We start from the raw sequence: 11,474 nt of genomic DNA on the forward strand, positions 1-11,474 counted from the left end.
TCGGGAAGGTGAGCATCATAGAATGCCAATTTACTAGAAGAAAGTATTCTTGTGTTGAGGGAGTACTTGAGTGGAGGCCCAATGTCCTTCTGCGATACTTCTTGACTTAGCTTTGGAGGGTAAAATTGAGGCCCCTACTGTTTTAAATGCTGCTTGGGTAACACAACAAAAACATTTTGTTTCTTGCTCATTCTGAAACAACTTAGAAAGCTTAGCCCAATATCATTACTCTTGGCCAAGGGATGGGGAGCCCAAAAACTTGCCTTTGGCTTTTCTGTCAGGACCAACTTGCATCTCTTTTGCCGTCATTTAAACCATGAACTCTGGGGCCAGTTCATTTGTTACCAGTTTTCTCCCAGCTTTCCATCTCTGCCAGAATCTGGGAAAGAAAACTGATCGGGTTTTTCGGTTCCTTCATTCCTTGGCCTCTGGTGTGCTTGTTGACAAGTTGTAATTATTTGATGGCACAGCCACCAGGCTGTGCCGGGCTGGGATCATCAACATGTTACTCATGGGCGGTTAATGATCCAGCTGGTAACTGCTCACTCAATTACCATCTACTTGGGTCACCTAAGAATCATATTTGACCATTAAGGATCTTGTATTAGTCTGGGTACTCTGGAGAAACAAATCCACAGAAACTCATGTATAAGAGAGAGTTTTCTATAAAGGTTAAGTGCACATCAAGAAAACATCCCAACCCAGTGCTGCCCAAGCCCACAAGTCCAACGTTAACCTATTAAACCATATGTCCAACACCAAGCCACAAAGTCCTCCTCCATCTCACAAAACAGAGCAATGATGCCGACTGCAGGGGGAAAGCTGAGTCAGTGAATGTGTAAGCATCTCAGCGCTGGCAGGGGTCTCCACACGGCTGCTCCAGCCCCCAGGGCTGCATGGGGGTAGGTCCATGTGGCTTCTCCTCAGGGATGTCTTGCAGGAAGTCAGCCTTGCCAGCTGAATCAGGGAACGGCTAAGGCAACTGCAACCTGATCTGACCATCAGAAAGCAAGAGACCCGAGAATTCGAAAGGCGAGGTTCACCAAGCCATTTATCCCTCCGCCCTTGGATTAATCCCACATGTGTTTATCGGCCAGGTTGGCACAATAAACTAACTCAGAGCTGAAATGACACAGCGCTGTAGCAATGGGTCCCTGCATAGGAAGAATGGCAGGGATGGCCCAGCACTGGGCAGTGTTTCGTTCTGTTGTGCCTTGGGTTGCTGTGGGTCAGAACTGACCTAACAGCACCTAACAACACCAGCAACAAAAAATCGAATCTCGATAAGCTCCTTCGAACCACAAAACATAATTGGCTGTGCTCGTTGGTACCTATTGATTCTACCCAATATGTGGGAGAAATTAGCTGAACACTAGCCGATAAAGGCTTCTCAACTCGAATGAGCTGCCATCAAGTAAGGCCCCAGCTCATGGCCACCCTTGCACAGCGAAAGGATCACGGCCCGGTGCTGTGCCAGCCTCACGGTGGGCTGAGCATGGCACCGCTGTGGTCGACGAGGTTTCCACTGGAAGGAAATGGTCAGGCCTTTCCTTCAAAATGAGGCGCATCAGGACCAGTTCCAGCTCCTGGTGACCCCATGTGTGTAGGAGTAGAACTGTGCTCCGCAAAGCTTACCATGTCTGCTTTGTCTGAAAGCCACGTGCTGTTGTTGTTGTCTTCCCCCCGGTGTGTCTTCTGGGTGAACTTGAACCGCCAACCTTTCGATTAGCAGCCAAAACGCAATCACCATCTGCACATCCCAGATCAGTTGGGCACTTAGGCACTTTACCTTCTTTGAGATTTCTTGTAAGTCATAGAATCTTAGAGGTAGCGGAGTTTTTGAAACGATGCAGTCTACCCCAGTGAAAGCAACCAACCATTAGAGGTCAAGAGGGCAGCATTTACTCCAGAGCAAGCTTCAGGGAGTTAGGGAAGGAGGGCTGGAGACAAGAAACAGTATAGAAATGAGCTAAGCCAGGGGTTCTCAACCTTCCTCACGCCGCGGCCCTTTAGTACAGTTCCTCATGTCGTGGTGACCCCCTAACCATAAAATTATTTTCGTTGCTACTTCATCACTGTAGTTTTGCTACTGTTATGAATCAGGTGACCCCTGTGAGAGGGTCGTATGACCCTCAAAGGGGTCGTGACCCACAGGTTGAGAACCCTGAGCTAAGCACCAGTACATTCAGGGGGCTGCCCTGGGTGAAACAAAATGTGTCTGAATTGTTGCGTGAAAAACAGATGATCTGCTGTGTAACCCTTCCCACAATTCACAGTGCAAAATTAGATTAGCAAAAAGAAAGCAAACCATGTGGCCCCACCTTGAAACGGCAAGAGGTATCGACTTACTCGAAGGCACACAGCGTCGTCGGTCTCTTTCTCGTGCATCGGCTGTGCCTCATCTTGTGTCATGTGCTTTAGAGCATGCTCCCTCGAGCGGCTCTTGAGAAACACTGCCCAGCCCAACCACCCCAGCACCTTTCCCCATGAAGGGCAAGCGCCCACACAGGAAGCACGGACAAACAGAAAACCTTCCTCAGCGATTCTCTAGACAGGGGCTGTGGAGTTTTTATATCAACACACAGAAACAGGATTTGGTTTATTGCTCTTATTTGGCCTAATCCAAAGCAGCAAATAGCAAGGAATCTTTTTATTTAGTGACTTGTTTTTTTTAATAACTAGACAGAATTTACAATTCTGAAAATGTCTCTCCTGTGCATCTTCAGCAGCATCTTTACTCCTGTAATGTCCCTGGTTAAACACAGCCTTCTAGGTCTGGTGATAGGGACTGTGTCAACTAGACACTCCTGGGTAAAGGGAGCGGTGGAGCCCAACCTTTTGCAGCCTGATGACACTTCCTTGGGGTGGGAGGTGGGGGGTGGGGGGTGGAGGGAGAGGGGTCGCCTTTTGTAGAAGACAGAGATCGAGCAAAGTCAAATCTTCTTTGGCACTGAACCTTCGAGGGGAGCTGGATCTTGTATCAGGTTCCTCGGCCTCCTGTTGCATCAGCAGCCATCAGCAGGCTTCTAATGGCGCATTCATTTACTTCTGCATCTGCCAGCCTTGGCCCTCCATCGCCTCTGCTGCATCATCCTGCTTCTTGTCCATTTGCTGCCACAAGCCAGGGGAACCCTGACGGAGCCAGTCTCCTGCAGCATGCAAACACATACAAGTGCCACTGGTTTTGCTTCTCCAGAGAACCCGGCCTAACACACATGATTTGGCGTGTCTCATGGCTCAATTTTCATGTACACATGTATTAAACAAAACAAACATAGCACACCCAGGCACTAAGAGGCCTCAGAAAGGTCTTAGAAAAATGGAAGAGAGTGTAATTTCCCCATGAACTTGATGAAGTTCATACGAATCTAGTGGAGAAAAACAAAATGCATAAACTTTGACGTCAGGCATTGAGGCTCAAAACCAGCATTTGCTTCATCTTCATGGTATCATCTCGCTTATTTAGTGCCTCGACTTCCTCCTCTGTGAAACGGGAAGAAGAATAAAGCGGGCAGGGCCCCGCACTCCTCTCCAGCCCCTTGTTTTCTGCCCGGGTACCACAGGGTCCAAAAGTGTGCTTAGTTTCTCGCTGTACAACTTGGTTCTTCCCTTTTTCCAAATATGCCAAGAAAAGAAATGGAACGGAGTCGCCCATATTCTGTTCGAGAGCGCTCAGAGCGTTGTCCCTAAAATCAATCTTAAAAACAGACACAATTTGAAAACCTCTAAGAATGCTTAGCACTTCTTCTTTATCATCCCCCCACACTCCTTTCCTCTGTTGACTTCCATTGAATCCTCCCTGCAAACATCTGGTGTAAAAAGGTACACGAACAGCCCGTGGCTTCCAGGGCTCCTCTGTCCCCGGATCAACTCTGTCCGAACTCGGGCTTTGGGTTGTGTGTGATGCAAGAAGCTGTTTTTGGCTTCAGGAATGTTTTCCTCTATGTTCTGACTCCTCTCTTGTTGTCCTTCTTTTCCTCTCCATCTTTTCTCCACCTCTCTTCCCCAGACGCCCCCACTGTTACTCTCTTCCTGTTTTCCCAGTTTCTTTCCCTCTCCTTGGTGGCCCAGGCACCAATTAATCCCAGCCGCCCCTCATCATCACAGTTCTATCTGCGGCTCCTCTATCTCCATGATAAAACGAGATAGCAGTGGCCTTTCGAAAACGACAGGCAGTCTCCATGGTCGTAGCCTGGCGTGGAGAAGCCTGCCAGTAGGAGCAGTTCATTGCAGCTGCAAGGCCTGGAATAGCACACGGAGAGCTCGCGGCTTAAGTTTACCAGGGACACAGCAGCTGTTTTGCTTTCCAAAATCATGGGAAAATTCTGATAAGCTCCAGATGATTGCAAAGCCCATTGGAGGGTCAGATCTACAAAGGGCAGATAAAATCTGTACAAGTGGAGGCGTGAATCTCTGTGTAGCTTTAAACATCTCTTAGGCTTTAAATCTGACAATTCCCAGTTAAGTGGGGGATAAAAATTGAACTTTGCTCTCCTTAAACCCTAAACCCTTAGGAGAGCAAAAGGTTGACTGGAACTTTGAAGTTGAATCCCTCATTTAAAAAAAAAAAAAAACCAGGGGAAAATGTGCATCACAAACGAGAATGGATGACCAAATAAACAAGGTAAGCATGGGCTTATTTGTGCTTACTAATCACTAGCGAACCATTGCTCATGCTTCTCATGACATCAAAGATTCTACGTGTAAACTGTTCACTGCAGACCAGTCAGGGAAGGCAGGAAGCCTGTGCTGACCTTGACTGGGCTCCCTGTCCCTGCCAGGGACTGTGAATGTGAAAAGAAGCTTTGGTTCTGTGGGCTGGTGCTGCGGATTGGAAAGAGAGATAGGTACCAACCACACCTGGAAGCAGACTCTTTCATGATATGTTCTTAGCCCCTGCTCCTACGAACCCCGAGCGCCATGCAAGCCATAGGATTGACCGTTAGAAGTTCATACCCAGGCCTTTCTTTCTAGTCTGTCCTCATGGGAAACTCAGCTGAGCCCTGGTCAGCCTTGTTCCACATCGTAACAACCTCCACGAGCAGACAGATGGTAGCTGCATAGGAGCATCATTGCATAGGGGCGGGTGATAATCAAATCCAGGGCTCCCAAAAGCAGAGAATTCTGCCACTTAACCACTACTGCATCGTAAAAAACAAAACAAACAAAAAGACTCTACTTCCACTGATTCCATCTTGACTAATATTGACCCTATGGGATGGAGCAGAACTGCCCCCTTTAGGTTTGCAAGGCTGTAAATCCTTATGGGAACAAAGAACCCTATCTTTCTCCAGAGAAACAGCTTGTAGGTTCAAACTGCTGACCTTGCAGTTAGCACAGTAGTCCACTAGGCCTTGTGAAATAGTTAACAATGTTGGTGGTGGTTAGGGGCTGTCTCGTCGGTCTGACTCCCAGGGACCCTGTGGACAAGAGAACACAGCACTGCCTGGTCAGGCGCCATCCTCACAACTGTTCTGAGGGTTGAGCCCATTGCTGCAGCCACTGTGTCCGTCTGTCTCACTGAGGGCCTCCCTCCTTTTTTATCCAGCATAATGGCTTTCTCCAGAGACTAGTCTCTCCTAATAACGTGGCCCAAGTACGTCATACAAAGTCTCCCCAGCCTTGCCTCTAAGGAGCACCCTGGGTGAACTTCTTTGAAGACAGATCTGTGTATTCTTTTGACCACCCATAATACTTCCACTATTCTTTGCCAGCACTGTAATCCACAAGCATTAACTCACGACCATTGAGCCCTCCCAACTTACTGGAACCCCATGCCGAGTTTCAAGATGTTAAATGTCTAAAGGAGCCGACAGAAGTATGATTGAATAGGAATTCCAGAATTAAATTTCCCCAATTGTCCATTCTTTTTATTGTCTGTCCTCTGGTTGTGTTGACTGTTTTGCATTGTTTTTCAAAGAGTTCAGGCCAGGGCTTGGTAAAATGTGCCCATGATCTGAGTCTCTCTGTCTCTTTTTGAATGAGGAGATTCAGGCTAAACACTTTTGACAGATACTACATAGTTGGCATAGACATCAGGAGAGCCATGCCTGTCCTATTTTGGTGAGAACACAAACAAACCAATAAACAAACAGACCAAACTCACTGCCCTTGAGCCAATGACACCTCCTAGTGAGCCACCCCAGTGGGTTCCTGAGCCTGTCGCTGTGTCTGGGAGCAGAAAGCTCCATCTTTCTCCCTCGGAGTGGCTGTTGGTTTGGAATGCAAACCAGGAGACAGCCAGCTTGTAACCACCACACTACCAGGTCTCCTTAGAAAGCTTAATTCCTTGTTTAAGGTGGTCACTACTGTATTTCTTCAGAGAAAGGAGACCCTTTTCTGTCATCATGGGTTCTTCTCCTTTTACCCAATAGCTGTAGCATCTACTGATAACCCTGGCTCCACTCGCTCCTGACACTCAGGTTCCCACGTGTGGCTGTCAAGTGGATTTCAATTCGCATGGCCTCTTCGGACAAAGTAGAATCTGCTCCATAGAGTCTTCCAGTTAGAAATCTTTACCAAAGCAGACGTCTCTCCCCTACAGACCAGCTGGTGTGTTACAACCACTGGCCACTCCAGTAGCCACTGAGCATTTAAGCAACAGTGAAACAGGGGCGTTGGTGTTAGCAGAGCATTCATTTTCTAGTTTCTCATCCTTTTTATATATGTCAGGTGGACTCTTCCATATGAAACCCAGGTCTTTCCGATGCTAAAGCATTTTCATTGCCTTCTTAATATGCAAGTCAATGAAATCGATGGGGTAGACAAGACATAATTTCAACTCAACCTTCTATTTAGAGCTCCTGGTGGCGTAGTGGTTACGAGATGGGCTGCTAACCTCAAGATCATCGATGCAAAACCACCAGCTGCTCCCTGGGAGAAACACAGGGCTTTCGACTCCGCAAAGAGTTGCCGTCTCAGACGCTCACAGGGGCACTCTGTCCTGCCCCATAGTGTCACCATGAGTGTACATTGATTTGATGGCAGCAAGGTGGTTTGTTTGTTAATGTAGCGTTCTGTTTAATGCCGTCCTATCCAGGGTTTCTGGGGTTGTAAGTCTTTATGAGATCAGATAGCTTCATCTTTCTCCCTCAGAGCAACTGATGGGTTTCAACCATCAACTTCTCAGCTAACCATTGAATGTTTCCCTGACAGCACCAGGGGGCTGTTGGTCAGTCGAAAGGCATTGCTACCTTTTATTAGAGCTACAGTTAATGGTACCTTTGCAAAAATTGAACTCTTCTGAGGCTTTGAAGCCTACTTTAAAAACAAAAACTCTCTATATTGCTCAAGAAGAATCAATGCATTTGAATTGTGATGTTGACAAAGAATATTGAATCGATCATAGACTTCCAGAAGCAAATCAAACCTCCTATGAAGCAAAGACGACAAGATTTTGGTGCACTTACCTTAAATATGCCCTCTGGAAAGGCTAGTTGCTAGAAAGGGCATCATGGTTGGCAGAGGATCTGCAGATGCCAGGGAAACCCCCCTCAAAGAGGTGGATTGGCAGAGTAGGCACAGTAAGTGACTCAAACATGCCAATGATCCTGAAGATGGCACAGGAGTGGGCAATGTTTCATTCTGTTTACAGAAATAAGGTCACCATTGACTGACTCAGCTTGATGGCGGTGAACAAGGCCTCCGTCGCACACAGAGCTATTATCTCCAAACTCACAAGTGCAAGGACATCTTGTAAAGAGTAGAGAATGTCAAAGGCAGGCCTCCTCTTGCGGCTCCCTCTCCCTCCACTCTCTGAACATCACACCTCTTTAGGGGTCCAGGTTAAACTTTCCTTGGATGTCATTTGGCCCGAAAGTCAAAAGGAGAGGAGCAATTTGCCATCAAAACGTCACTTTGCTATTTAGAGTGGCGTTTGTCATTGTGGTGGTGGTTTGGTAGGAACAAAGCTGGGTGAAAGAGTTTGATGGAACTTCCAGAATTCTTCCTTGAGACAGAAACAATTGTGACTCTCTCTAGGCAAATACACTGCACAGAATTAACGTAGTCCTTGTACGCCCACAGCATGACCTTCATTTTCCTGATGGGTCTGGGTAAGACAGGGAGGGACGATCCTGATAAGATGAGATGATTCAAGTACGAGGGACTGTTAACAGGGCTAAGTGCGATTGTCTTCCTGCCCGTGTGAAATGGACCCCCTTCAGAAGCAGGAAGGGGAATCTCATGACCAGCAAGAGAGAAAAGGTAGGAGTGGAGTAGGGAATGCGTCCCTACTTGTTCAACCTCCTGGATCCAGGAGCCAGCTCTGACAGCAGAGGAGCAGCAGCAGAGTCTGGAACCAGAGCGCGGAACAGAGTGGTGGACATCCCAGTCCACCAAGCAAGTAAGGCGGAGTGCTTTTGAATGGCAGGCTGGCTTGTGGAGTGGGGTGCCTCTGGGCACGTAATTCAGGGAGCTGGGTTGGCTGACCACAGAGCTGAGTGCCTTTGGGTTGAAGATTATAGAGGAGTGGTATGCCCTTGGGCATTTATCAGCAGTCCCAAAAGAGTTTTATAACATTGCCCTAGGAGAGGTAGAGGCCAAGTCAAGAGGCTGAGGGCCAGCGAAAGGCCAATCTGTGGGCAGAGAAGAAACTGTCCTGGATGAACAACTACTGTATCCTGAGCATTTCTTACATAAATTGCAATCTGTTGGTGGTGGTGTTGTTAGCTGCCATTAAGTAGGTGCCAATGCATAGCAACTTTATGTACAACCTGGCCCTACATCATCCTCACAATCGTCCTGATGTTTGAGACCATGGTTGCAGCCACTGTGTCAATCCATCTCACAGAGGGGCTTCCTCTATTTGGCTGCTTCTCCACTTTACCCAGCGTGATGGCCTTCTCCAGGGTACTGGTCTCTATTGATAACAGGTCCAAATTATGTGAATCTAAGTCACACCATCCTTGCTTCTAAGGAGCATTCAGGCTGACCTTCCAAGACAGATCTGTTTATTTCTTGGCAGTCCACAGCACTTTCAATATTCTTCGCCAACACCAGAGTTCACGTGCATCAATTTTGCTCCCTCTTCAGTGGTCAGTTTTCATATATATATATATATATATATATATAGAGAGAGAGAGAGAGAGAGATTGAAAATCACATGGTTTGGTAGTGATTGAAAATCAGATGGTTTGGGGCAAGCGCAGGCACCTTAGTCCTCAAAGTAACATCCTTGTTTTTCAGGTTCACCCAATGCTCACGCATCGCTGCAACCTGTCAATCTCCCTAAGAAGCCCCATAATCGTATCATCTGTGAGTTCTATATGACCCTCACAGTGAATTATCCTTCTAAGCTGAAAAGCAGAGCATGTGGGAGACAGATCAATGGGGGAGATGGTAGAGTCTGTGATGCAGCCTACTTAAGACCCTTCCCTAAGCTAGTGCCACATGGGAGTGCTTGAGGGAGCAGCCCTCACCTTCTGCTCCACAAGCCCAGTGCCTCCTCTCTCCAAAAAGTCTCCTGGCTTTAATCAAAGTAGCCTGCAAACATTTTGGCAGGTCAGTCTTGCCCCAGCCTGTTGGGGTTCACTTGGACTTGGTGTTCCAGGGCAAACAAAGCAGACATCCTAGTCTTATCTCTGTCCTTTCTCTCTGTTAGATTGAGGGGCATCGGTTCTTTTCATCGCTGATAGTTTCGGGCTTCACAAGTCACCCTGGCAAAGTCGGGTTAGCCTGTCAATGCTGCAAGTGTTTACAAATTCTCTACCCCCAAAATGAAAACCCAAACTATTCTTGGTTGGCGTTCTCTGCTGTTTGACATGAATATTTCAACAGTCGTGATTTTCCAGACTTGCAAGCAGGATAGAGTGATCTGACCCGTGGTAGATTGACACGCAAGTAGCTATAACCTTGAGATAAAAAGTAAAGGAGAAAGTCAAAACAGTTCAAAGCAAACAACAACACAAGTCTTCCCTCCGTCGAGATCCCTTCTGTCTGGGAAGAAGCTAGCACCCAGTCGTGATGGTGGGCACACGCAGGCCCACTCTTGTGCGGAGCCCAGAGCCCCCGACATGTCTCTGGAAAGTCCGAGATATTCGTTCATGGAGCAATTCCACAAATGTTTATGAAGTGTCTTCTGGGTGCCAGACATGGCTTTAGGAATTGAGCCTGGGAATAAAGAAGCCTTACAAGCTCTCTGCCTGGGTAGGATCTATCTAGTGGTGTTAGGAAAAGATCAAAGAATAGGAGCCTACTCATGCCAGCCCACGTCGAGGAGGATCTGGGGGAAAACAGCTGTCCCAGCAAGTCTGGGCTGGTCGCCTGGAGTCTGCACATCCAAGAGTGCAGCCGCTTCCCCGTCTGGCCACACCACAGACAAAAGGATAACGCCGAAGAGGAGCTTTTCTCTCCACCTTGCCTCTGAGGGTCTTTGGGGGCCTTTTACCAATTTGATCGAGAAGAACCAAGCTGCCATCTTATAAAAAGAAAAAGAAAAGAAACAAGAATGGATTTGCCCCGGCCAAAAGAACTCCAGGAAAAGCCCAAAGTTGGCATGTCCGAATGTACTTACTGAGAGGTGCGTTACTGAGCACTGTGGCTCTGCCTAACTCAGTGCTACTTAAGCATTTGAAGTGTGTTGCCTGGTTGAATCCTCTCAACCAACCACCTGGTGAGACACACACTGATTTTATTCCTGTTTCCCATATGAAGAAACAGACCTAGAAAAGCTAAGCCACTTGCCTTTGTCCCCTAAAGCACAAACCTGGCATCGGATCGAGTGGAAGCCCAGTTCTGTCTGACTCCAAAGTCCATGTTCTCAGTCACTCAACTTTCTCCCACAAAATACATTTTCATCCTTTGATTTAGGGAGACACGAGGGATTACTATTAAATAGGCAAAGTCTTCTAGTAGCTTCCAACATAGTTCTGTGTTTTCAAGGTCTTTATCTCGGGAGAGGACATCTGTCAAAAGCAATGATTTCATTGTCCCTGCACCTCAGAACTTGAGAGGAGCCTTGGCAATTGTTTAACACGCACAGAGGCCCCAACAGCTAAAATTACAGTTAGGATTCGAGAATGAACAGAAAACTGTATTTTATTCAAGCAAGAAATGATTCCTCCAAGTTTGTTTTGCAGCTGCATACTGAATTAATAATGTAATAACTAATTAATTAATAATTAATTAATAACTGCCCTCTACCTGAATTAATAATAAAAGGACTATGGTGCAACGTACTGAGTGAAAGGAATACATAATGAACCTTAGGCCAATTTAGGAATGAAGCCATATTAAGGGTCCTTATTAAAAATTCAAAAATAAGTACATTTTGGACTGAGCTGGTGCAGGGGTGGGGTTTGCTTTAAATCATTTAAATTAAATTAAAAGTGATCGAAGTCTTTCTTTTTACTTCGTTTTGTGGGAAATTGTGCTGGGAATGTGGCTCTATTGTACACAAAGGATGTTTGTTGGCTGGTATGCTGAAACCACCAGGCAGGTTGGGTTGAGAAACAATTAGCTCAGTCAGCAGCCCT

This window comes from Echinops telfairi, unplaced genomic scaffold, assembly GCF_000313985.2.
Source record: "Echinops telfairi isolate 266 unplaced genomic scaffold, ASM31398v2 ScPeMD7_7420;HRSCAF=8458, whole genome shotgun sequence".
Classification (NCBI taxonomy): domain Eukaryota; kingdom Metazoa; phylum Chordata; class Mammalia; order Afrosoricida; family Tenrecidae; genus Echinops; species Echinops telfairi.